General features: G+C 39.0%; 1 protein-coding gene across 1 annotated transcript in view; it reads right to left on the reverse strand.

Annotated features, from left to right (window-relative positions):
• TMC3 (transmembrane channel like 3) overlaps positions 1–26,550 on the reverse strand; it is a 129,449-nt gene that overhangs the window by 59,771 nt on the left and 43,128 nt on the right. Inside the window, exons 13-14 of the mRNA XM_077185307.1 lie at positions 13,374–13,464; positions 11,744–11,901 (exon numbers count right to left, since the gene is read on the reverse strand). The gene's annotated coding sequence lies outside the window, so the exon portion shown is untranslated. The remainder of the gene's footprint in view (positions 1–11,743; positions 11,902–13,373; positions 13,465–26,550) is intronic.

The following is a 26,550-nucleotide window of genomic DNA, read 5'->3' on the forward strand; positions in this document are numbered from 1 at the left end:
ACAGAACACAGTTCAACACCAGAGAGTTGTTTTACATTTCTTTCAGAGTCTTTGCCAACAGAGCAGCATCAATTTAAGGGCTCAGCTGCTTTGCATCCTGGGCAGCACAGCAACATCCATGAGCACTGTTCAGCCTGGGCACTACTGCATGAGCAGGGACAGGGTCCCCCATGTGCAAATTCCTCTTGAACTCACAAAGTTGCCCTTGCACCACGAGCACAGCCAGGCCCATTCACTGCTCACTCCTGCAGCACAACCCGAAAAATTTCATCTGCTCACACAAATCTGCCTGACAGGGATCAAACTCCCCATCAAACCTGGCTTGACACAGTCCTGCCAGCAAACATCTGTAGCAGAGACATGGCCTAAAAGTCACTGCTTTAAAGGGAAAGGCCACCAGCTGAGCCTTGCTTTCTCTTTGATCTTTTTGAATGTTATATCAAAGCAATCCAAAGGGCCTCAGCTGAAGGGGTTGTTGCTGCACTGAAAAGGCAAAAACAGAAACACAAGAGGAGGTGAGGGATGAAGTGCACAGGCACACAGAGCACCCTAAGCCCCCCAGAAATAAAGGGGGTTCTGCCAGTATTAACTTTATTGTGGGTGCCTGTCACTGGCTATCTAAAGGCCAACCCTGCTGCTTGTATAAAACCCAAAATGTCTGAATGCATCTGGCCAGGGATTACATGTCCATATGTGCAACCAAACCATTAATTAAATAACTTATTTTTGTTCTGCCACTCATCAAATTTCTTTCAGAATGGTGTCAGTTAAAATGTTTGCACAGATGGCAGCTTCCAACAGCAAAGACTGAATACCACATACTGCAGACACACAGTGTAAAACTACCATGACACTGCACTATTTCAATCTATGCACCTAGTTGTTTCAAGCCCTTGAAAAATGTTGCTGTTTAAACCATAATTTATGAATGGTCTCAGAGTAATCTGTGGCTGCAGTCAGCACAAAGTCATTGATCAGGCTGGATCCATTCAGCCTTTTTGGACAGAGGCTAACACTCTGTGTGATGGGCTGCTGTGCAGGTTCCCTGTTCCCAAGTGGAAATCCCACCTGCTTTTCCAATGCACCAGCTGACATCAAAGACATGCTGAGATGTGTTCTCACACAGCCCAAAGCAACCTGAAATAAGCATTCTGGATATCTGTGAATGCACACTCATTATCACACAGCAATTTCTGTTTACCTAGAGACCCTTGTCCCTTTCTCCAAGGGAGCCAGCCAGCCCCTGCAAGGAATGGCAACCTTGACACACATGAATTTGACACAGCTCCCATGCCTGCTGTAATTCCCTGGAGGAAACAGATAGTACTGACCAGAGTTCCTCAGGGGTTGGGCTGTGTCTTGTAGTGTCCTTGGAAAGCAAAACATTACCACTGTCAAAATAATGAAAAAAGGTCTTTTGGAAAATAAATTTTTGGAAATTTTTGGAAAATCAATGACCAGACCTACTGGGTGTTTTCCCTTGCACAACACAAAGAAGCATGAGACACTCCAACTATCTCCCAAGGAGGATAGAAACTCATAATCCATTAAAGCAAATAATTAGAAAAACAGAAATCCCCAAAGGAATCCTCTTGTATACATTTATTAACAAAACTAATCTTAACTCCCGATTATGCTTTCGAGGAATAAGGAAGAGGATTTTAGTTTTCTTGGCAGTCCCACTGAAAACTGGCAAGATGAAGAACAAGTAAGAAAGGTCACTTCAATAGCTGAGCAAATGGCAGAAGCAGACTACCAAAAAGACAGACATGATCTTACATGAAATGTGCTGGACAGAATTAATTCCCCCCAGCAAACTAAAAAAGAGGGCTGGTCCATATTCAGCTCACAATCTTTTTGCTTCTGTTACATCCCATGTTGCCTTCCATCTTTGCTGCTCAGCAGCCTAACATGGTCCCTGCCCCTGCTCTTGGCCATTCCCATTCAGGCACAGCTGCCTCTGAAGCACAGACACACACACTGACATCACACACAAACACCTCCCAGAAAACAGAGCTGAGGTCTCCTCTGCAGTGCCAGTCACTCACCTTGCTCTGCTCTACATCCTCCTGTCTGCCCCCAAAACCACTTTCTTCAAATTGACTTTGTGATGTGGACTCTTCATTAGAGAAACTAAACCAGGCTTATAGAGTCCTACACACCTTTAATAAATTACTAGAGGCTAACTTGACCCATGCCTGAGAGTGAAATATCCTTAGATTGCTCATAACTGGTTATTTTTTTAATGAACTTTTTTATTTACAGCATCCCTGCTGAAATCCTTGATGTTACACTGCTGTGCACAAACAGCAAATATTTTTTTTCATTCAGTGTTTTGGCACAGACAAGCTGACTAGCAGTTAGCAGCATTAAGCCAGGCTTCTCAGCTGTGTAACAGGTATTAAGATGAAATCACAGCTGCATGGGTTTTGGTTTACAAATCTCCTTCTCTGGGTGAGGGGAAGGACAAATTAAGCTTAGTCTCAACTGACAGCAATTGCAAGGATTGCAAACATAGTATGTTAGGTCAAATATACAATTACTCACTAGAAAGTGCTTTTGTGCTTGAAAATCAGTCTAATGGACTGTCTCAGTGGCAATGGCCTTATTTGTGCATGCAGAGCATGACAAAGGATACAGGTAAACTGCCTGGTTTTGATGAAAGAGAGCCTCAAAAAAGGCTGGAGGTGCAGACAATTTATAGATGGATTACAGCAACATAGCTTGTGCTGGTCAATCACAAAAGTATTAACTATATTAATTCACTTTAATGTAGTAACTGCACGATCCATCCTAAAATATTTATCAGCTGGTTTTCCCTCATCCACAAGAACAAACATTTAAGAAGATTGCTTAAATGGTTTAACTGAATGGATTTAATGCAATATTTTAGTGAAATTCAGGCTTCTGGACAAGATGCTTCTGTTTGCAACTGTGACCCAAAGGCAGTATAATTCAGCATTCCCATATAAAGTTAATTAATTGGCTTTCATTCTAATTTGTCATGTTATCAGAGACAGACAAATAAAACCACAGGGTGGAAAGAAAGAAAGCACAAAAGAGGAAGAAAAAAGGAAACTTCTTCCAGTGAACAAAGCACAATTTATATTTTGGTTTTTATTAACCAAATATGATTAATCTGTGTTCAGTAGAGCTGGAAAGTCAATACACAGCATTCCTATCAGCAGGGATACATGCCTCACTTCTCCAAAGGATGATTTAATGGGTGTAAAAATCCACTGGGATATTTTCAGTGTGACATTTCTGCCATGACTTTATCCAAAACACAGAGTATCAGCTCTCAGGAAACATGCCACTTCCTAACTCAAAGGCTTCAGAAAGACTCAATGGCAGCTCAGATAGAGCAGGAATTTCAGTGACAGTTTGATCATGGGGTTTTCATTCCCTAGAACGTATCACAAGAGAGCAGTGTCAAAGCTGCACAGGCTGTAAAGGAAAGAGCAGGTTTGCAAACACAAACTGCTTTGGGCCTTCCCCTGCTCCTGCCTGCACTGCTGACCAAGGACATTTTCAGTGAGAGGAAAATGCAAGTGGCTGAATCGAGTCAGATCCTTCTCACTGCAGAAGAGGGGGGAAAATAGTATTACCAAGACCAAGGCAGCTGAAGCAGGGGGATTTCAGCTCATTATACTTGTATAAAAATATTCTTAAATAATTCCCAGAGAAGTAGAAAATCAGGAAAACTTATGTCAGGCAAAGCCTGGCTGCTGGTCAGAAACCCAAGAGCCAATTTAACCACATCTGACCTATCTGGCATGGGTTTTTGTGGCAACTGGTATCAATAAGTCACCTTAATGTCAAGGGTGTGTATTTTTTTCAGGAGTGGTCAGGATCTGATTTTTTGAATCAGATGATGCTGCCATTAATAAAATCTATAGTCCATAAGATGATTAATTAATGTGACTAATATCAACAAGCTTGAGAGCCTATGTGTCAAAGACAAACCAATCATTCCTTCCTTTGCTCTTTAATGTATTTATGGTCTTGTGCAGAGGAGGAAAACAGTCATTAAAGGAGAAAGCTATAAATAGTAATGGGCAAGCAACTATAGCAATTTATTTTTTACCATAGTGAAATAGGAGTTGAAGCAATTAATACTGGAATTAGCCCATATTAAAAAAAAAAATAAACCAAAAAAAAACCAAAACCAAAACACAAAAAACCAAACCAAGCAGGAAGAATTTTTTTTTAAAAAAAGGGTTTCTCAATCCCTACTTTATCATGAACAAGCTGACCTTTGGGGAAAAAAGGCTGGGTCGCTTGGAACAGGACCAGCCTGGATTTCTATCAAAGCACTGGCAGTGGTGTTTTTTGTGGTAAACCATTGGGATTAAAAAAACAAAGCAAAATTATATTCTCATTTCTTAATGTCAGGCTTTTGCAGAACTCCTGTAAGAACACAGAACATGGTTGGTTGTGTAGCAGCAACCCATTAGTGGTGTGAGGCCCTTTTCACAATCCCTGCCTCATCACTTTATCCATCCCTAAAAAAAAAATTACCCAGCACAAGAATTTGGAAGCCTAGAGGACAAAACACCCAGCAAAACATTCAGACAAGTTTAGTCAGGAAGAGTTCAGGACATTTGAATTAGAAGCCTGTTGATAGGGTGGTGTCTGCAGCTGGAAACCTTACCCAAAACTCAGCATAGGAGCGCTTTGTGCACTGCCCAGGGCTAAAAAATTCATAATGGCATCCACCTCCAGAGCAGAATTTTTCCACAAAGACATCTGAAAATACTCCCCCAAAAGAGGCTCCAATCTGAGCCCTGACATGACAGAAATCTCACCACTGCTGAGGACAATTTGCAGTAGGCAGGACAATGCCTCTACAAGAAGCTATTGAAATAGATGCTGCTGCACTGGGTTTTGCTATAACAGCAAGTGAACTTGATCACCAATTTAAAAGTGTATTCACAATTGCTATTTGATATTTACAGAGAACCTTTAACCAATTCAAAACAAATTAATCCTACACAGAACAAAGAGCTCCTATATCAGCTTCACAGAGGCATATGACATGTTCTCATCATGCACATGAACAAACAGGAAAGAACAGATTTATTGTGAACTGGGGTTTTTGCTATAAATTAAAAGGCTGTTCCCTTTTATATGTCATGTGTATTTAATTTCACTCCATAGGGTAATCCACTGAGAATTCAGAGAGTGCCAAGATCTACTTTCCCCATTCCTTTTATTTCCTTAGGCAAATATCTAGAATTAGAGACAGAGAAAAGATGAAAAAAAAAAAGAAAGGCCAAGGGAAATACAGAGGTCCAAGAAAGAAAGTAAGACCAGTCTAAACAAGGATTTTTCCTGGTCTGTGCAAGCAGCACTGATTATTTATAACAGGCAAAGGCATCTGTCTTTGATTATGATTTCATGTATACTGAGGATGGTGGTGAGCCTAGTGTGTGCCAGAGAAGACTGTCATCCTGCAGTTTGAAATTCTAGTGAGAAAAATGAATCTCTCTCCCAGGGAGAGCCTTCTACCTTTGACTAACTGAAGGACAAACGGAAAGAGCTTTTGTGCCAGGAAAAACAAAACTGCAAGCTATTACAGAATGTAAGGAAATCAGATTCAATTTGCAAGCAAAGACTGAGTCAGAGCACACAAATTTTACAGAAATATCCTTTGAAGTGTAACTGTTCAAAGGTGTTTCAGCCAGTTTAAATTTAAAACTGAGGAATCCATATGATGGAAAAGATCAGCTTTCCTTTCTACAAACCTTTGTTTGGTAGGCTACAAACAGCCTTTGGTTTTGTGTTACTTGAGAAGCATATGCACAGTGGCTTTAGGGAATAAAAGCAGCCCAAAAAGGCACTAGGTAAGTAAAGCACGAGGATACCCAGAGGACACACATAAATCTGAGCGAGGCACTCTACCATCCCTCTACCCATGACAAGATGCTCCAGCCTAACAAGCTATTAAACTGGCATGTAAACCATTAAACCTGCTGAATCTGTGTACTATGGTCCCTTTCAATGCAAACAGAAACAGCTGGACCTCTGCAGCCCAGCCAATCCACAAGGGGAGGGATAAAAGCAGCCAGAAGCATCTTGCAAGCAGAGGCTTTTCTCTGGAAAAAGACAGAGAAATGGGGGCTGTTTCAGTGCTGTCCCTCTTGAAAGGGTGGAAATTCCACACTGCAGTGACAGCCCTAAAAACTGTCAGGACATGTGACACTTTGCAGCCTGAGCAAGTGCTCTGAGCATTTGTTTCATTTTCTAGGGCTGAGAGAAGCAGCTTCCAATTAGTCCTTCTTGTCCTTGAGGACACCCCATCCCTATCTGAGATCAAATGAGCAAAATGCCAAAGACTTCAGGGCTCCCTTCTCCCCACTGCCAGGTACATCAGCAATAAGCATCACTTGTTCCTCTCTCCTCATTTAGAACTAGATCTTAGCCCTCAGTTACAATCAGAAACCCTTTCCTGCCTTTTAAAAAAGCCACCAGGCACCCTAACTGTGCTACCAGTAGTGCCAAAAAGGACATCTGCTGATTTGATGGACAAGCTACGGTTAAGAGTCATCTGAAATCTGTACAGCCTGTCAAGAGGAAGGAGCTGACAGCATTTTGTTGACACATTTCCTCAAAGTAATGTGCACTCTTAGAGATTTGATTTTGAAATACTTTGCATTTGAAAGTTGCCAAGTGATAAGATGTCATTTGCACTGAAACTCCATTTTATCAGTTTCTCATCAGCTTGAGCAAACTAGAAGGAAGGAGTCTAGATAATTTTTAATTATGGTGGCAGGGTAATTATGGAAGTTTAGCCACTGGAGTAGAATGCTCTCAAAGAAAAGCTGTTTTATTGATTGATTTGCTACATCTGGTAACATATATAAAAACTATAAAATCACATTAAATTATTTTTCTTGTAGTAGCTAGTCTTTTAACACTTCTCATTTAACACACTCCATTAAAAAACAGAACATAAATTCAGATAAAATAACAGAACTCCAGTCAGTAATCACCATTGGATTTCTTCAAATAATAGAACTTCAGGCCTGAGCCTAGACTGTAGATGAGACTGGGATTTTTGCCATTTCAGTGCCACTGGAATGGGTTCAGACTTGGGGTTGGTGAGTTACACTAATAATGATAATGAATGATAATTTCTATCAGGCAGCCTGGGTTAGCAGGGAAAGCTGTCACATTCTTTTATGTACCTGACATCGTGCTGAGAAATTGCTATCGCTGAACAAGCTGACTGAGGGCAAGTGTGATAAAAGAAAATGTCAAACTGAATCCAAACTATTTTCCTATTCTCCCACTTCACCTCTCTCTTTTAGAGCATGCTTAACCCCTCAGATTTTATTTTCAGACCACAGCATTTCCTAGACCAAACACCCCTGCCACTTCTCAAACCACTCCCAAAATTTCTTTCAACTCTGAAAATGGAGGAGGAAACCGCTTAGAAGACTCACAAGGGACAGGGCATAAATACTGAAGCCAGTATTTATTTATTTTTTGGAAGTGATTTTAGTGATGGGTGCAACACACCCAGTAACTCAAATTTATCAGGAAAGGCTATTCAGCATTTTAAGACTGTTGGGTTTCTCTAAGTGCCACAAATAGGGCATATTAAGAATAAGGCCACAAAATTCCTAAGGGCATTAAAGTATTTTAGAGAATGCCCAGTGGCAGCATGCAGTGAGTTTGCTTTGCACATTTTCAAAATTTGACTTCATATATTACCTTCTTTATTGATTTCTGTGTGAAAGGGGAAATCAAGTGAAGCATCTGTTTCCTTCTTCAGGACAAAGCCCCGGCAGGAGGAATACAGCATTCATTTTTTGGAAAGCCTTAGCTGAAGGGCTTTTATCCTTTGGGGATATAAAAAGATCATTTCTCAGAGGGCACAGGTGAAATTTCAAAACCAGCAGCACTGGCTTCTCAGACAACAATGAACACCCTCAGGTACCCCAGGCACTCAGTGTCTCTTACAGACCTACCTTTGCAAAGCCAGGGACAAATGGAGCTTCCAGATCTAAAACCTGCAGCTGAACAACTTAGAGGTTAAATGTCAGTGTCTAGAGAAAGCAAAAGGCTTAACAGTGGTGGAGTACCTTACTCAATGCCCAGGTACAATGATAAGGCTGCAAAAAAAAAAGAGAAAAATAATACTAACCATTATCAGGTGCTGTCCCATTTAACAAAGAACAGGCAGGAAAATTTCTCACACTCGTACACTTAACTTGCACCTGGCAAGACAGGTATGGTTACATACTACTACTACTACTACTACTAATAATAATAATAATACCCCTCCTCACTTCCCCCCTCTGAGTTTTTCTCTCTCTGGAATTGCTCAAGTGAAATCTCTCACTTAAATGCCTACCTATGTTCTTAAATGCAAACTCATGCAGATACTCCATGGGCAAATGGGAAATAAATGTGAATTCTGATTCAAAACTAATATTCATTGTTACTCATAAGAACTTACAAAACATCCCAGATATTTTATATGTTTAAATGGGCAGGAATCTCATCAGACACAACTAGAATTAATTTGTTGGTCTGAGGTGATGCTTTTGATGAGTGTAGCTTTAAGGAGTGTGTTTGCATTTCTGCTCAAATGAACACTTAAGAAAAACTGAAATAAAATGTTGCTTGCTATGCCAGTCTCACTAGAATGGGATCTACAAAAATTCCCATTATGTTCAAAGTCATCAGCAATCAGTCAGTGGGACAGAAGAACTGGGAGCTGCACTTTTAAACAACATATCTAGGTTGTTTCTTTTTGTCTTTAGTGCAGACTTGGTGCAAGAGAGGTAAGAAAAGAAGTGTAGTTTCAGCATCACAGACAAACCTGGCCTTGGATCTGCAGAAATATAAAATAAACATCTGGTTAATCAATTTTAAACTAAATAACCCTATGTCTTTTAACAATTAACAACAGCGCTAAAATATAATTCAAGTTTGATTATACTCCAGCATTCAAAATTGGGTGAATTTGTCCAAAATGGGGTGAATATTTGTGCATGACTCATAAAAGCCCTGCAAATCCCAGCCAGCTCCGGAAAGGGTGACACAGCTCCACCAGCATCTCGCCTCTGCCATAATGAGCTTTAATTATGTAATTATTTCACACTTCAAGTGATTTGCACATGTTGTTCGTGATCCTAGAAGCCATAAGTAGTAACATATGAGAAATTATGAGGCTCTGTCCTCAAAGCTAGATGTCTGCAAGTAGCAGGAACAACAGAAGATCCTTAGAAATCTTGTTAGAGCTGAAACATCATTTTCCTGCAAGATCATAACAACTCTTACCCAGCTCAATCTTGCACTTTTTGGATATTCTCTTTTAACAGGATGCACCCCTGCTGAGGCCTGAGCTAGATCAGCTCTCCACACTCAGATAGACTGAACTGCTCAGATTTAAATTTGTGTTACTGAAAGCTGGAAGGGGATAGACAGCAGAACATAATTTGAGGTTTAACAACGAATAGAAAACAAGGAGATGCTTTTCATTGCATTAGGCATATTAAAGACTGAAGATTTACTGCACACACACACTCTCTGGAAATGATCAGTTATTCTACCTAGGTTAAAAAAACCTGCAATTGTCTTTGCAAAACAAATCATTAGATTTGCATACAATCATACTGTGTAGCCACATGAAAATAAATTATATTTCCTGCTTGCATTTCTATTGCAGATTTAATTGATGTAACAGTGCAGAAAACTGAGACAAAATTTTATTTCTTCTGCCTTTTAATTACCATCTGCTAACATAAGATTACATTTCTTAAAGTGACTGGGTCTACCTGCCAGCTGAATTTTTCGCCTGATTTCCTCAAGCTCTGGCAGCTGCCTTCATTATTGGTGAAAATGGCATGGCAAAGCTAGCATGAAAAATGAGGCTAAGCACCTGTCACTTCATTTTTCTGCAAAGAAACAAAGAAAACACATGAAGCTCTCTGCTCTGCACCATCTATACTCAGCAACAATTTGCTGCAAATAGAATAAAGCATCGGTTTGTTCTTGCACAGAGGAAGAAGCATGACATATAAAAGCACCTCTAGCAACTTACATTTTTATGATAATCAGAAAAGATAAATCTCTGAATAAACAGTGCAAGGAAAGAGAACAAAGAAAGTGTGCTTCTATAAATAGAATCATTCCCCAAATACCAACTCTTTGGTGATAAGAGCTTTACTACTGAACTTCACCGAACAAGCTGCTGTCAAACCTCTGATTATTCCCCTCCACAGCACAAAGAGCCTCCTATTACAGCATGAATCAGCCAGGTAACTAAGCACATTAGGCCCATGAGCAATCTCACTGCAATCACAAGTGTTTGGATGCTCCAATATTTTCTAGAATTGAGCCCTTGATCCCTATGAAAGATGGATAAGACCTGATGGGTTTCAAGCCAGTGCCTGCTGGAAAAGGTAACCATTACATCAGAACCAGCTGTTTGAACATCCTTGGAAACCTGTCAGCTTTTATGAGTGGGAGAACTCACCTGAAAAGAACCCAAGAATGGAAACTATGGAGGAGGGCAAAGAAAGAGGCATAAAAAGCACATTATACCAGCTTGTTTCTATTGAATTTTCTGCTTCATCACAAAGTAAGCGTGGCTATGTCAGCTGCTCTTTTCTAAAGGCAAAATAACCAGATCAGGATGCCTGGAACAATGCTAAAACATAAACCACAGCTGGATCCCCTATTTTCTTCAAGCTCAGAGTGAACATTTTGGCCAATTTGTACCAGGTCTGCACCCTCCCCAAAGTACAGAGCTACAGCAGGGGCTCTGATTGCCTGAGAGGAAAAAGAGTGAATCCATGAGATAATTCCTTTAAACAAGTGCAAAACTAAAGAGTATGGGCAGATCCTGCTATGACTGAGTCAGAACCTGTTTTTTTCCAATGTGTGGACTATCTAGAATCACCTGCCACCTTGAAGAAACTTTATCTCCACTAAAATACCCCAATTGTGAGCTGTGATGGCTCTTAAGAAATACACTGCACAACCAAAAGGAACATGTAACTACAGAATGTTCTGAAGTAATGGGAATTTTCTGGCCAAGAGTTACCTCTGTGGTATAACAATACCAGGAACTAAATTGTGACACAAGATGTTGCTGATTTTGCTTGAAGATAACTTTCTGCCAGGCAGGATGCAGAGAGCAGCACTACTTACTTTGTACAGTGACAGTTGAATCTTGCAAATGATAAAAAAGTAAAATAAAATAAAAAAAATATACATAATGATTTGATGCTTCTGCAATTGTGTTTTCTAACGTGTTTTTCCTCCATCCATTGTCTTATTTTCTGCCAAATTTTGAGGAAGCATCTGCAGATGATTTTGCTCAAGTGTGGCAGGAACTATGAACAATCCTAATTTTACAAATGGTTCAGAAGCTGCCTAAAGGAAAGGCTTCAAGTTATCAGATGCTCAAGTTTGTTTATACAAGGTCACAAAAAACTGTGATGCATTTAAATATAAGCTAATCCTTTTACAGAATTCTCAAAGTATTTTATTCAATCAGAAAGACCCTCATTGCTCCCATTTTAAACTCTATTTTAATCTCTTCTTTTTTTTCCCCCCAGCAGAGGCATATGAAACAAAGCTTTGTATTATGGAGATACTTATCTTTGCTCCATGAAGTTACTGTAGTCATCCTCCAATCCAAATGATCCATGAATGAGAAGCCAAATCACCAACTTTAAACAAAAGTTTGAAGCTATATCTAAAAGGTATCCAAAATACTCACTCTGTGAGATTCAGTTCTTATACAAAACTGAAGTTGTCCTGTTTTCCTTTGGAAATGAATATGCACATGTCCAAAAATTGAATTTCTTTCCTTCTGCTTTGCCAAAAGAAAGATTTTTAGGAGGAAAAGCCATGAAGAGATCTGAAATTTCAGTCATCCTGGAATGAATAGAAGAGTTTATGGGGTAAATATATATCTTATTTCATCCATATTTATGGAATGATAATTGAAATTTTTTGCATGACAATCTTTGATGAAACTCACTTGAGCATCTAGTGGGAAGTGTGAGGAGTCTTATTGGTTTAATTCTTTTTAAAGACACTTCTAAATTTTGTGAGACAGTGACTGAAATACCACACCAATTTCCCAAGAAACCCTCAGCAGTACATTTTAGCACTTACAGCAGTGAAGAGTTCAGGGTCAGATAATAGCAATACTGTGTGGGCTCCTGTCATCTTCACTTTCTTTGCCATCTCTTATAATTAGTGTGTTAAAACACACATTCTGATGCTTGCAACAAAAAGAAAAATTACATCTTTTAGCAAGTGCCAGGATGCTCATCCAATGCAATGAGATGGAGCTGGGCCACGTAGGGACCTTGTCCATCACACATTTCTTACAACAAAAGCAGGATTTGGTCACTGCTTGGGTGAGAAATTGGCAAATACAGATGTTGCAGGCAACAAAACCGGGAGTTCAGTAGGTGGCAGCCTTCCCTTGGAGTTGGTGTGGAACCAGCACCACGCGTGTTGAACCCAGAGATGTTCTGGGAGGAGGCAGATGCTAAAGAGAGAATTTTACCACACGAGGGCAAAGATGGCAAAGTATCTTCCCCAGATGATCAGGGGCAATCCAGCCCTGTCCAAGCTGCCTTTCTGGGGCACAGCCCAGCACATTTCCTCCTGTCACTTCAGCAGGGTAAGGAATTGGGTGGTGTGTGCAGGTGGTTTTGGTGTTCAAACCAGGACAATATCAGCACATTGCTCCCAGAGCATGACACCACTTCCAAAGCTCCAAAGCTCACTAGATAAAAGCTTTAATAAAAAGAAATATTTGTCACAGCTATTCCTCATGACTAAATACATCCCTGTATGGGTGGATTCTTTAACTTTTCCCTTTTGGCCTTACTACTATTAGTTTTAATTATGAAAGGAAAATAAAATCAATATATTTTTTAAAAAAACCCTACCCCAACCTCTTTAAAGCAGTCTACAGTATTTTAAAGATGTGGCAAATAAAAAGCATGCTTTTCAGAAAGACATACAAAAACATTCAAACTTGTGCCACCACAGACCAAGACTGAAGTATGTAGTTAGAAATGCACATGGATTTTTAAGGTGCTCTTACACATTAAATAAGTTATGCACCATGGGCAAAATAACCACCTATAGGCTTCTGCCATTCTTTTAGCCAATTTCAATATGGCAGCTTTTGATCTGTAGACTCACATTCAGAAACCCTCAGACTTCATGTATAAAACAATAAGCTCAGTAAACAGTCATTTAAGCCTTGATTCTTAAAGAAAAGTTAATAGAAGAAAAACAATACATATAAAAACAATATATATATAAAAACAATATATCTCATATATATATATGATGTGTACTTAATTTGAAGGAAAAATATTCACCTTTTCTTTATTATCCCTTAGTTGAAGGTAAGCAAGTGTCTTTCTATGGCATTAAGAGTGTTTAAGGATTTGATGTCAGAAGTGTGGTTATCTATAAGACAAAGAAAAAATTACCAGACTTCATCATCTTGAGGTACATCTTTTGAAAAACAAATAGTCATGTTTCTGAAGCCATAAAAGACAGTTCCTGTCATCTAGCTTGACTACCACATACCACGAGCCAAATATCCTCTCTCAATTATTTCTGGATTGGACCCACAATTTCAGACTGAGCTATGGCAGCTTCTTCAAAAGGATACTCAGACTTTATTGAGGGAAAATATTCATCTTCCTATTTAGGACAGTCTATTGATAGCCCTGACATCAAGATTAATTCCAGTCTCAACTACACCCCTCTATATGCCACAGAGCCCAGTCTCCAACCTCTTGTCCACATTTTCCACCCTGTTTCTTCTGCTAGGCTTTCATTATCTTTTAAATGCACTGTACCCTAATGCTGGCTGGGACTTACTGCAAAACTGCAAGGCTCAAAAAAGAGGAGATGCACTCTTCTCAATTACACAGAGCATTATTCCATACAGGAATACAACATTCTTAAACTCTCAGCAAAGAGGTAGTACGAGCAAAGGTGATTTTTTTATATTTGGTCCTTTGACTAAATCTGTGGTTTAATAAATGAAAGAGCTGAAGATACCAAAAGCTACTGAAGGATTGACCCAACACTCCATAGTAGCTGACAGAGCTCTTCCTTTCCCAACCCTAATTTTAACCACATTTTTGGCATTCCTTGACACCTTCTTGACTATGTTCATGTTTTTTCAGAGAAACTGTTTAGCTGAGATTCTGGGCTAGCAATGCAAGAGAATGGAAAGCCAAGGGTTTGCTTTCCCCAGAGAATGGCCAGAGCATTCTTTGACTTTCTGAAAGGCAGGAAAGTCAACTCTTGTTATTTTGAGGTGTATTGGAAGGTTTCCTTGTCTGAATTTCAGAGGGAACATCACCACCTTCTCTAACCAAGCCCCTGAATTGCAAAACCTGACCTAAAGCATTTCACCGAGGCACAGGGAGAATGCCAACAAACATTCTGACAAATATCAGGTGCAGGCATTTTGGTTAGATAGGAAATGTTCTGATATATTTGAGGAATGTGCTGAAAATGCAGTGTGAATACCAAAAAGCTGAGTAGGTCTTTCAAGTCATTTGCTGTCCATATGCAACATCATTATCTAATATCAATCCAGTCTTTCCCAGAGAAATCAATATTAGACTGTGTGCTAAGTTCATATTTTATTAACTACTCCATAGAGCAGAGAGTGCATGTGCTCAGTTAAGCTCCCTCACTGACTGTCACTTAAAGGTGATGAAATCTTTTAGGTCCAAAACCTTTCTCAACATGCTACAATTTTACACCAACTATGACAAAGTTATTAATAAAAAGAATAGAGGGAAGATGCAAGATAGCATCCTCTCAGATGACCTGGGCAATTTCAAACATCCTTTCTGTTCTCATAACATAAATGTGGAGAAGGAGCAGAAATCAGGATTTATTTATACACTACACCAATAATCTGCACTACAGCCCTGTACTTATGTAAAAGAATAAACTGTTTGAGGCATCACAGTTACAAAACTTTGACTGGCAAACTGCATTTAGCAGGCTGCTGGGAGGTCTGTGTAAACAATAATAATTTGTGTCAGGACTTATGTTAAGGGTCATTGTGACTTCTTAGTGTAATGATGCTAAACAGCATGACTTTCTTATTAGTAGATAATACATTCACAAGATTTAATAACAAGTTATATTGTGGTCCTATGACAAATTCATCACTGGTTATGAAACACCCCACAATTGTCTACTATTTCCAGCCAGCTCATTTATATTAAAGTAACTTTGGGAACAAAACAGCTTCTGTGGTAATTCAATTTTATAGCATGCTACACTGCATATTAAGGTGTATATCAAAAATTTGCAGGAAGCTGTACACAGACGCTCGTGACTCTGCAAATCAGAGTGAGATTACCTTCTAAACCCAGCTCTTTTCAGAAGTCCAGTGAAGGTCAGCAAAGACAAACCAAATTCACTTGACAATTTTGGGGCAGGACTCTTCTTGTCTCCAACAAGAAGATCCATTTACTTTTTCTTGGTATCTTCCTTATGACATTTTCCTACTGTCATAGCTTCATCTTTTTGCCATGCCTTTTTTCCAGCTACTTCTGACCATGAACCATTTGATAATACATTGACATCTGCTTTTTATCTAAAAATCAGTTATTCACTCATTCTCATGGGACACAAGAAATCTCAGACTGCAGCCTACATGTAGTCAAGTAGAGATGAGTGACCAGAAGAGCACTGGTTATTTATACTCTGTCCTTCCCAAACCTTTCCAACAGTCAGCTTTTGATGCTGTCCTCAAAGAGCAAAATCTATATTTGAAGCTTTTTTCTGCTTTTAGGCTTTATATACCTTTGCCATTCTTCACTGTGTAGGGCTCTTTGCTTTCAACTTCTTTTATTTCCCTTACCTTCTATGCCTGTTTCAGGCTGGCCCATAAATTTTATGCAATTGATGTAAATTTATTTATGGTCCTCAATTCAAATCTGGGCTACATCAGGACTGTATGCATGCAACTAAGGTAGTTCAGGAATGAGGGGGAAGAGAATCTATTGGTATATTTTGGTCTTTTTCTGTATATTGGTATAAATTGGTCTTTTTCTGTAGAGGATTTCAAATGTAGAATGTTCTGATTCTGCTACTCCTGTCTTCAGCTAAGAACTGTGTTCTACTACTTCAATAAATATCACAAGACTCAGACCTTACCAAGAAAGTCTTTACAAAGACTTTAACAGAGAAAATCAGGATAAAATCCCATGATGGGAAAATCTACTTTCCTTTTGCAGAGATGGATATTGCAGGTTGGGAGAAATGAGAAAATGTCCTGGGTGAAAGGCATGTGAAATGACCTGGGAATGGCCACCCAACCCATGATTAGGTATTAGATGAATACCTAATCATCTCCATTGACTCCTATATATTTATCACCTCCCCTCACCCTCATTCCCTACCAGAAGATTTACCACTATTTCTGTATTTTAATTATGATTCTTGCTCAGACCAGAATTAATTTTGTCAGAAATTATCTTTATCCCCCCCCTTTCTTGATATTTTTCTTCCTTCACACAGTTCAATCATGTCTTGATTAAGCCCTTCAGTAGGAGCTCTATCATCAGCCAGATGCTATCAAAAGATTTTTACCTTTCCATCCTTCTACTATTTCTCCCCTAAGTAACAAATTTAACAGCATGCTGCTCAACCCCAATAACACAAATACCTGCAATGCAAAATATCATTTAGCACCATGTTTCATCACTGAAGAGGTTGAAGCTTTACTATTCTGCTACTCTTACAGGAAGTTTAACATTTTCCCTACACTTTTCAGGTCTCTTCTATCAGAACTACTCTATATTTATACTACTCCTGCTTTTAATTTACAGCTGTCTTCTCTCACTCAAGTCCAACCTTTGCCTTGCTGGCTGTCTGTATGCAAGTCACTTTTCACAGTTCTGTAAAGCATTATCTCATTATTCTGTCTCTCACCGTTGAGCATTTTCAGACCCTCTGTGTGAAAGATGAGATATAAAAATAAATTGAATTGGAATACATGATGCTAAGTCCTGAACTTAAACAGACTACACCCACAGTGCATATATAATTTGACAGCTACAGGCTATGCTTTCATGGCATACATCAAAAGGATTAATGCAAGTGAAATAAAGTCCTAACCATCCTGGGCAGTCTGACCTAGACATCAGACCCATGGCCACAGAACCCCAGGTTGCTGTTAAACAATCTGCCAAAGAAGAATTGGGGTGATTCCAGCAAAATCAACTGGGATGATTCCAGAGCCTAACTTCCAAGTTCATCTGGAAACATTCCTGTCTTCTATTGCTGATGTCCAGGCAGCATCCATCCTTCATTCATAGAACATAAAAAAGCATTTGGGGGCTCACAGATTTCTGTCAGACAAAACCAAATCACAACAAAAACCCCACAACAGAGGCAGGATGATTTAGAGCACTTCTTAAGCTGTGTAGTATGGAGGTTTGGGTGTTGGCTTTGGTAAAACTGGACAAATATTTTCATTCTAAGGAGGAGCAGCAAATATGAAAATACTGAGGATGTAGGTTGGCATAAGGAAAAGGAAAAGCTTCATCCAATTGCGTGGGTTTTAAAAAAATCCAGAGCATTTTTGTTTCCCATTGGTATTCTACTGACGTAAAATACGGACAGAGATATAAGTAATTTCATGCATCAAATCCTGTAAATATGATTACTTGAACATTAGAAGAACACAAAGTTTATCCCATATCAATGTGTACAGATTTAAGAGTTATAATTGTTTCACTTTGTGGCAAAGCAATAAAAGAATACATCAGAGAATCAATGGAAGTCGTTCCAATTGCTCTAACTTTAGTTAACTCTCCTGGTGCAAGAGCTGTGACTTTGAAACTTACCTTCCTTCATGTGGTCTTTAATCCCAAAAATAAGGTGGCACTAAAGTGATATGAAGAATAAATAATGAATGTATTTGGACTTTTTATTTACAAATATATATATATCACTATGATCTAAATCCATCTAATAAAACTTAAATCTGAAATGGTTAATGTGGCTTTTGTTTAAATTCAATAATTAAAATTATTTTAAATGATCAGATTTTAAATTGTAGACACAGATTTTAAATATAAGACACTAATATTCTAGGCCTTTCTGAAAATGAAGTTCCACAGGACAGCTTTTCTTGCACTGACTGCAATAAGATTAAACTTGCATGCCTGCTTATTAATCTGCTAAAATATCAAGCCCCAAGATAGACATTAATTTTTGAGTATAGGAAAAATTATTTTTTACTGCAGCGAAGCTCAAAACTGTAACTATGTCAGGACTTTTTATTTTTAAACACTGAAAAAAAAGTACTAAAAAAGCCTTTGCATGTTCCTTCATAGTGCTGAGGCACACAGTGTATTTCCCAAAAACAAATATCTCTCTGAGCCTAATGGGATGTCACATGTGACGTGGTCCTTCATCATTTCATGTAGATTAAAATGGCTGGAAGTTATTCAATTTTCAGGATTTATATTGCAAAATATAGATATTTTTAGGCAGAAGAAACACCTGCTTCCACCACTTTTTTCCTACTCAACACAAGTGATGTTTATTGTGGGTTATGTTCTCCCTCTAGACAACAGTGACATAACATTGGTAAAGCTGCCTGATAATGTAGGAGGAATTTAGCCAAGAGCAACAGCCATTGTGAAGTGGATTCAATCCTTTCCACAAATCTCCACTAAAAGTAATTTAACTCAGGTAAAACTTGATATTTTACTCAAGCCTTCATTTAGAAGTTAGTTACCCACCAGTACACATATTTTAAATCCTCGTGGCATGTATTGAACAAACTGAAATAGAATAAATGTTTTTAAAGAGAAACAAAGGAAGATTATGTACAAGCTGGCAAGTAGAAATGTAACAGGAATATTTATTGCAATTATCAGCCAACTTTATATTTTAATGATCTGGGTTTAAATTAGGGAGAAGCATAAAACTTGCGCTATAAAGAAGCAATTCCATTTATTCCACTAATAAGTTGCAACCTGTTTCCGTTTTATGAGCGTGCACATAAATGTATTCAGTTAACTTGAATTATGTATGCATGCCTGAATGTTCATGAACCATTTCTAATGGCTTTAGGTTATTGCAAATCTGATATCCTGAGAGTAACTTATCCACAAGTATGTATGGAAGTGGCAAACTCAGCCCTGTGCCCCATTTGTCTGTTTCTGCTTGAGAGTGCCAAGGAAAAGGGATTTTAAACTTCACTTCTGCTGCTGCAGATGGGTGGCCTTGAGCTCAGGGGCTGCTCTAAGAGGGACCTGATGGCACTGAAAGGCTGGTCCTGCCTGCTGAATTTACATAGCTTCTGACAGCTTCCTGTGGGGAGATGAAGGAATCCAGGGACAGTTCTACAAGAGGGAGAGATGGTGCCTGGGAAAGGGACGTGATAAAAGAGCACTGTGCTGCTTGGAAAATTATGTTAAATTATGCTTGGGATTTGTAAATAATGAAGCAACAACCAGAACTATTCAGCTTCTAGACAGAATCTATTATTATTATTACCACCATCATTTTAGAATTCTGGCTTTCTTATTCTGTTACCCAAGTGCTGAAAAAAGAAAATAAGTTAATCACTGAAATCATTATTCAAGAAAATCTATGCATCTTTATCAACAAAGAATTGGCAGATTACTGAGTTTTAGTTTTACTTTATGCTACATTCACCTTTCTCTTGTCCACAGAGCTCCTCTGTTCTGCAAGTAGCAGACTGATAAAATGTGCTCACAGGTAGTACAAACCAGAGGAATACTATTTAACAATAATATTACTAACAGAAGACAAGAAAAAGAAAAGAAAGAAATAAAGATTCTTGAACCAAATCTTGAACCCAATGCACAGCTTATCACGGGCCAAAACAGGAATATAAAAGAACAGTAAGGAATTTAAGCTATGTAAAGGATTGTTTGTTTGACTGCTGTGTGGGTATGATGAAAAGGACAACAGACAAGCAGAATTTTAGAAAGAAAATCCAGATGCAGGCTGGGCAAATGTGGGATGCAGCACAAAGAAAATCCTAGACAGAGCTTTTGAGTCTGGGTACCAGCTGAAAACAATCTCCTGTTTTTGATCCTCCTATGCTCAAGGAAAAGGTACTTGGCATGTCTTTTTAAATAAACAGGATTAGATGAAAGACATTTGTCTCCAACATCAAATTCTCCTTCTAACTGGAACAAACTTGTGAGACTGAATGCCTGACTAACTCAAAACCAGTGACAATGTTTTTTTGAAAAGCCTTCCAGTATTTTCATTAACATCATATGCACCATGGCAATGAGGTGGCCTGCATTTTAGCAGTACAAAAAATAAAACTTCATATTACAGTTTTACCAATAAGCTGTAAAAACACCCATTTTGAAAGTCACAGTGAAGTTTGATAACCCATTACAGTAAATAACATTTCTGGGGGCTAATCTGTAGTGATGACTCAAGACATACAATCTCTTTCCTACAAACCTGATTTCTGGCACTGGAAATAACTGCACAGCTGTGAGATTTGCTGACTCCAGTATTTAACATCAAGAACTTGGAACACAAGATCTCAGTTCTAATCAAGCAGCTATATATGTTTAATGTAATTCTGTCACTGTAAAGCACAAGCTCTCCTTTCTTTGAAGAGCTCTGATGAAGGACAGATCCAGAGCTGTATTCTAAGGAACAGCCTGTGATACTTCTGTGTAAAATGAGCAGTACAACCAAAATTCTGAATTTATGGGCCACAGAACATGAATAAAAGGACACATACTTAATATCAGACTTTTCCTTAGAGGTCAACAAATTACCAAAATGTGCTGATGGGTCCATTTTACAATGTAGAGGATTTCTCCAACTGTTGTTATTTTCAACCAGTGCAATATGCCTACAAATAAATTATAAGAATTAATATCAAGAATAGTCATGGCCTTAGAGAAGATTTGGGTCTAGGCATTCTCAGACAAAACACATGACTAAGCCATCACTATCAGCAATACTAATTTTTATCAGCTTGTGAGGGCAGGACAGAAACTGCCTGGCTGAGTAATAGCAAAGGTTCACTTAATTCTTTTCCCATCTCCAGCTTTGCCCATGATCAGATACTCTGGAGGAAAGGGTGACTATGCTGGCAAAATTAATTTTAATGTTAAACCTCATCTGTGTGTGAAGGACCAGCCCAGGGAGTGTCCATGCCCACACAGAATCCACCTCCCTGTGGTCAGCCCAGGTCCTCGTTACACTTCCCAGTGGCTGAGCTGGACTGGACTCCCAACAGCTGCACGCATTCCTTCCTTTTCCTCAGCTTCATGATTCTGTTTGATTTTGTTGACTCTGTGGAAATGGAGCCAACTTTTCTGCCAGTTTTAATGGATTTTGCCTTGAAATAAACAGAAAAATGCCCATCTATAATAGCTGCTAATTTAGTTCCTAATCTGTGTTATGCCAGACAGGAAGTTTCTTTGGCTGACTCTGAGGGAAACAGTAAGAAACACAGAAATGAGAAAGGGCAAGATTTATCTAGGAGGTGGCAGCAGCTAAACTCTTCAGCTGATGCAGCTGCTGACATTTCCAGCCATTCAGTGCATTCCTCCCTTGGGAGAATAAAGCTAAGAGAAACTACTTAGTATGAAACTACTGGATGTCCATTAAAAGTCATTCTAGTGGTGAAGATGAAGAGGCTCATTGGCAAAATACTTTTTGTATAAATCTAAAAACAACATTAAAAGCCATCCAAAAAGCAGGCAGTTAAATAGATTCTTTCACACTGAGAAGCAGCAGTACATGAGACTAAAATGGATTCTAGGAAAAAAAAATTACTTTTGATTCCAACCACTGATAAAGAGATTTCCCAGTCAATGTCTGCGTAATGCTGGAGAGAAGGAATTTTTTAAGAAAGCCCTAAGAGGTCCTAGAAAATACGATTCAAAGAACAGTTTTAGAAGCAAAATTCTAAGAAATTTTTAGGGATGGAAGATGACTTTCTTGTATTAACACATCTTATACAGGATAAACAATTAACAAATGGCCCTATTCTAATGAAGTATGGGACTTAAAGGTTCTTTCTGTTCAAACACTAAGGAAATTATGGAATCTGGATAGTAGTAACATCTGATGCTAATGAACTTTAAAAATGAATGGAGATGATTTAAACTAGTTCAGAATTAAATTTCCTTAAAGACTCTTTAACTAGCCTATGAAACAGGATAGGCAGTTTGGGGAAAAGAATCTTTGTAAGATACCTGCCAATGATGGTATCCAACTCCAATAAATGAGAATATACCAAACATCTCTCTGGACATGACTCTCCCATGGAACATTCACTTGCAATTCCATAGCCCTATTCCCTTATGCACAAAATATTTCTGCACAGTAACCCTTCAGGGTACAACTCAAGGCCAACAATTCAGTGCCCCAGGCTTTTCACAAAACAGCAACAATCTCTGCTCCCAGAACTCCAAACTTGCTAGCTTCCCTATATGTTAGTCCTGTTTCCAGCAGATACCTCTGGGAATGGGTGAAGACTGCATGAAATAGGAATGGAAAACAGCTTCACAGAAGTACAATTCTGCCTCCATAAGTAGATACCATGGTCAAGTCTATAATTTATGTTCCCTCTAGACACTACAGTCACAAGCAAGGCAATGCATTCCCTGATTTAACCAGATTTTCTAAGGGCATGGGTTTAAGTGCTGCTCACTGACCTCCCTCTTCATTTGAGTTCACTGGCCATAATGAGGTGCTGTGAACTCCACTGTTAGATTTACGCTTTTGTTTCACATTCATCTCATCTGCTCACCACCTCTACAGCTGGACAGAAAGTCAAGACATTTAGCCCTTTATAAAAGCTGGCAAGATTGATAAATCTTTTACCTTGTTATATAAGCCTGAAATGAAAAGCTAAAAGAGACAAAAAACTTAAGTGGGAATCTTCGTCAACTTCTGTGAATGCCATTTAAGAAAACCGAACAGAAAATAGATGTACACGGAGAAGGCGGTTAAGGAAAACATTTCAATTCATTTTCAGCAAATCTGGTTTTCTAGTTTGCTGCTGAAATGAAAGCACAAGTGGCAACAACTCCATGCCTACGCTTGTTATTGCCTACTCAAGAATCAAGTGCTCTTTCACTCAAGACTTGATTGTTGGAAAGAAAATAAACTGTCAACCGGTGAGACTTTTTATCTAGCTGGAAAGTGAGAAAGCCTTGCTTGCTGCTGCTAGTCTTGGGATTTCATCAAAATGGCTTTTAGAAGCACATTCTTTTGCAGTAATCCTTGAAGGAGTTCTCTTAGAGGAATAGCATGCAAGGAGATCAGAGGGAAAGAGCCCCCCACCCAGGCCTGTTTTCCTTAGTGTCCTTTCCCCTGTAATTGAGACAACATGGTTCAGCAGTGACAAAAAAGGGATTCCAGAGGCTTCAGTTGTCCCCTTAGTTCTATAATGCCCTGGTTTTACACATAGGAAAGCCATTTAATCTTTCTCTACTTCAGTTTTCCCATCTGTAAGACATGACAGATATTCAGCTTTTAATGACACACTAGGAGGTCTCGGATGATGTCTATTTACTCAAGCTAACTTGCCATAAATTAATTTGGCATTTGATCAAGCCTCATGTTCTCTGTTCTCTGACAAACAGCCTTCTCCGGTCTGGGCTGTAACCCCCTTCCATTCTCTGGGCAGCAGTTGCTCTCTTTGTGCTGTTCACCACCCAAACTTCAAGCTAAAGATCACTTTGCATGAAAAACGTTCAACAAAAGCTTCTTGGCCTGCTACTGACTGTCACACAGGTGTGAAAGTCTTCTGGGAGTAAACCCTAGGAACAGCTCCAGAATTCATACAGCATCCCACTGTGCTCATCACTCACTTCTGGCTCTCTAGGCAGCACTTCAGCAGGAGATTGCAAATATTGCTAATCCAAAGAAGACAGAGCAATGGGGATTGGAGCAGAAACTATTTTAAGTGATGTGACTAATAAGTCCAAAATGACAGTAGCTGTTTCATTAGATTTCATTTATTAGTTGCTTGTGGAACAGCTTTCAATGAGACCTATACACCAGGGTCTACATATTAGTTAATAATATTTCAAGGTTATACTTATCCTAAAAAGATGTCTTCTAGATAATTAAAGGAAATTGACCCAGGTCAGTATTCTTATTAAACAGCGACACTAAAGACGATTTTCATAGACCAGATTAAAATACACATAATATGGGCCAGTGTCAATATAACCTGACAGGGAGAAGACAATGCAGGACAGCACACTGGGAAAAAAAAAGAGTCATAATTTTACTGCTCAATTTAGCCCAAAAGACTGGGGTTTATTCACATGTTTAAATAATACTGCAGATGAAAGAGTAATACATGCAGAAGTTAGGATTTGTAGGGCTAAACTGCATGCAGTTTACACAGTAGACTGTGCAGGCCTTTCCTGTATGGTTTAGCAACAAGAAGCCCACATGGCAGGTTAATCAAAGATTCATTTACCCATTTAGCCCTAGTGTCCTGACTTTGGTAACAGCCAAAGCAGATGTTTAAGGAAAGGTTATGAACACAGGACAAGCATAGGGTTGGTTTATCCTGCCAATTCTCAGCAAACCTGCATTTTGGAAATTTCCTGCGCTGGAGCCTGGCCCTACATCAGTATCTTTAATGGCTCTTCATGAACTAATTTTTCCATGAGTTTATCTAATCATTTTAAGAAACCATTTCTATTTTGGCATCTTCAGCATCCTGTAGCAATAACTTCCACAATTTAATTAGGTGTTGCCTGATCACTTCACTTGCTTTTTTTTAAAGTGAGAATAAATAATCACTATGTCTTCACTCACTTCATGCTCCTCCTAACCTTATGTAGTTCCAGCATATCTTGCCTCCCCCTTATTAGTCACCTTTTCTCAAAACTGGAGAAACCCAGGTGACTGAATCCTCCCTTGCACAGAAACCATCACATCCCTCTGATCACATTGTTTTCTTTTGCACCTCCACAACTTGCATCATATTCTTGAGATGGGACAGCTGGAATTGCACAAAGTATTGGAAAATGAGGTTGCACCCTGTATTTTATTCTAAATGTGGAAAACATTAAGAACATCATTTAAAACCCTCAATGCATTTATAGCATGCCCCAATTCCCCCTATTCAGCTGTCACAGTATGTCTCTGTTCTTCATGTTTTGTCCTCAGCCCAGCTCTGTGCTTTCCATCATCCCTTCACCTATGCTCTGTCAGCACCACATCTTTCTTCTTCTCCTCAATTTCTTCTGACCTCAGATACAAGACAGCAAGCTCCCTGACCCATATCCCTGAAAATCTGGAGGATTTATGGTGCCTCTCCCTGTATCCAAGCTTTGTGCACTACCCAGACTTACATGCTGCATAATATCTATTGCTACTTTCTTTTAGCCTGTCCCTCTGCCTCAGCAGCTGAAGGCAGAATTCTAGCTTCAGAAAGATTCCCTGCACACTTTTCAGACATTTTAAGGTAAGTTTATATATATAAAAACACCACAAGGCATTTTTCCTGAAGAAGTAAAGCTAAGATGTACTTGCTCCCATACAATCCCAAACATAGTTAAATAAATCAGGCATCACAAATTGGGGGTCTTGCACTCCTCACAACCATATGGACAAAGAAAAGTTCCCTTCAGGGCAGGCTCAGCTCCTGCAGGGGGCAAATTACCCTTCAGAGGTGCTTGTATCTCATTGACTATATTGAGAATCTAGGACATGTGTGATCCTAAAATTAACATCTCAGTTAAGTGAGATGACTCTGGAATTTTGCATTTCTAGGACAAAACAACCTGGGGTTATATGAAAACAGAGCAGCAGTTAAGAACCCAACCTAGACTGCCTTCATCCCAATATCCTAAACCTTACAAGCAATTCCTTAAGTTTTAAACCCACTTTTTCCTAGGTAGATTTTGTACAGTTAAAGGCAGATCATATAACAATTGTTGTGGACTGTGCCAAGCAAAATCCCCAGGGTGCTTGCTTCTGTTGGAAATAATTGCCAAAGTGGGCAATTGAATGAAACTTCAGCTATCAGGTTTCCTACTTTCCCTATAAACTGTTATAAACTGGGCATTTCAAAATGGTCTAGCTCATATCCAAGTGTTTCTTCATGGCAAGGATTTCTTTTCAGCAACACACAGCTAGAGGTCCAATAAGCAGCAAAACCACAGCATCTGCAACCTCTCTCCTCCTTCTGAATGCTGTGCAGTTCCTACATTTGAATTGCATTTCTTGTCTTGGTTTCTCAGCCTTCTAGAGTTACTTTTATGCAATTGCCTAGTTAGCACAACACTTCTTGCCATCCCTTTCCTTGAAGCAGCCTCATACTTCAGATTGACACAATAAAACCAAACCTCAAGAATCTCTCACACAAATGGCACAAAGACCAATTGGCCCTGGGTACTGCTTGTTTCATTTTTATTTTTCATTTTTATTTTTCATCATGACTGTAAACCAAAATGAACTGAAGGGAGTGAAACCACAGACACCAATGTACATGTAAGACTTCAGCTGAAGTCTCCA

Source organism: Agelaius phoeniceus, chromosome 13, assembly GCF_051311805.1.
Source record: "Agelaius phoeniceus isolate bAgePho1 chromosome 13, bAgePho1.hap1, whole genome shotgun sequence".
NCBI classification, from domain to species: Eukaryota; Metazoa; Chordata; class Aves; order Passeriformes; family Icteridae; genus Agelaius; species Agelaius phoeniceus.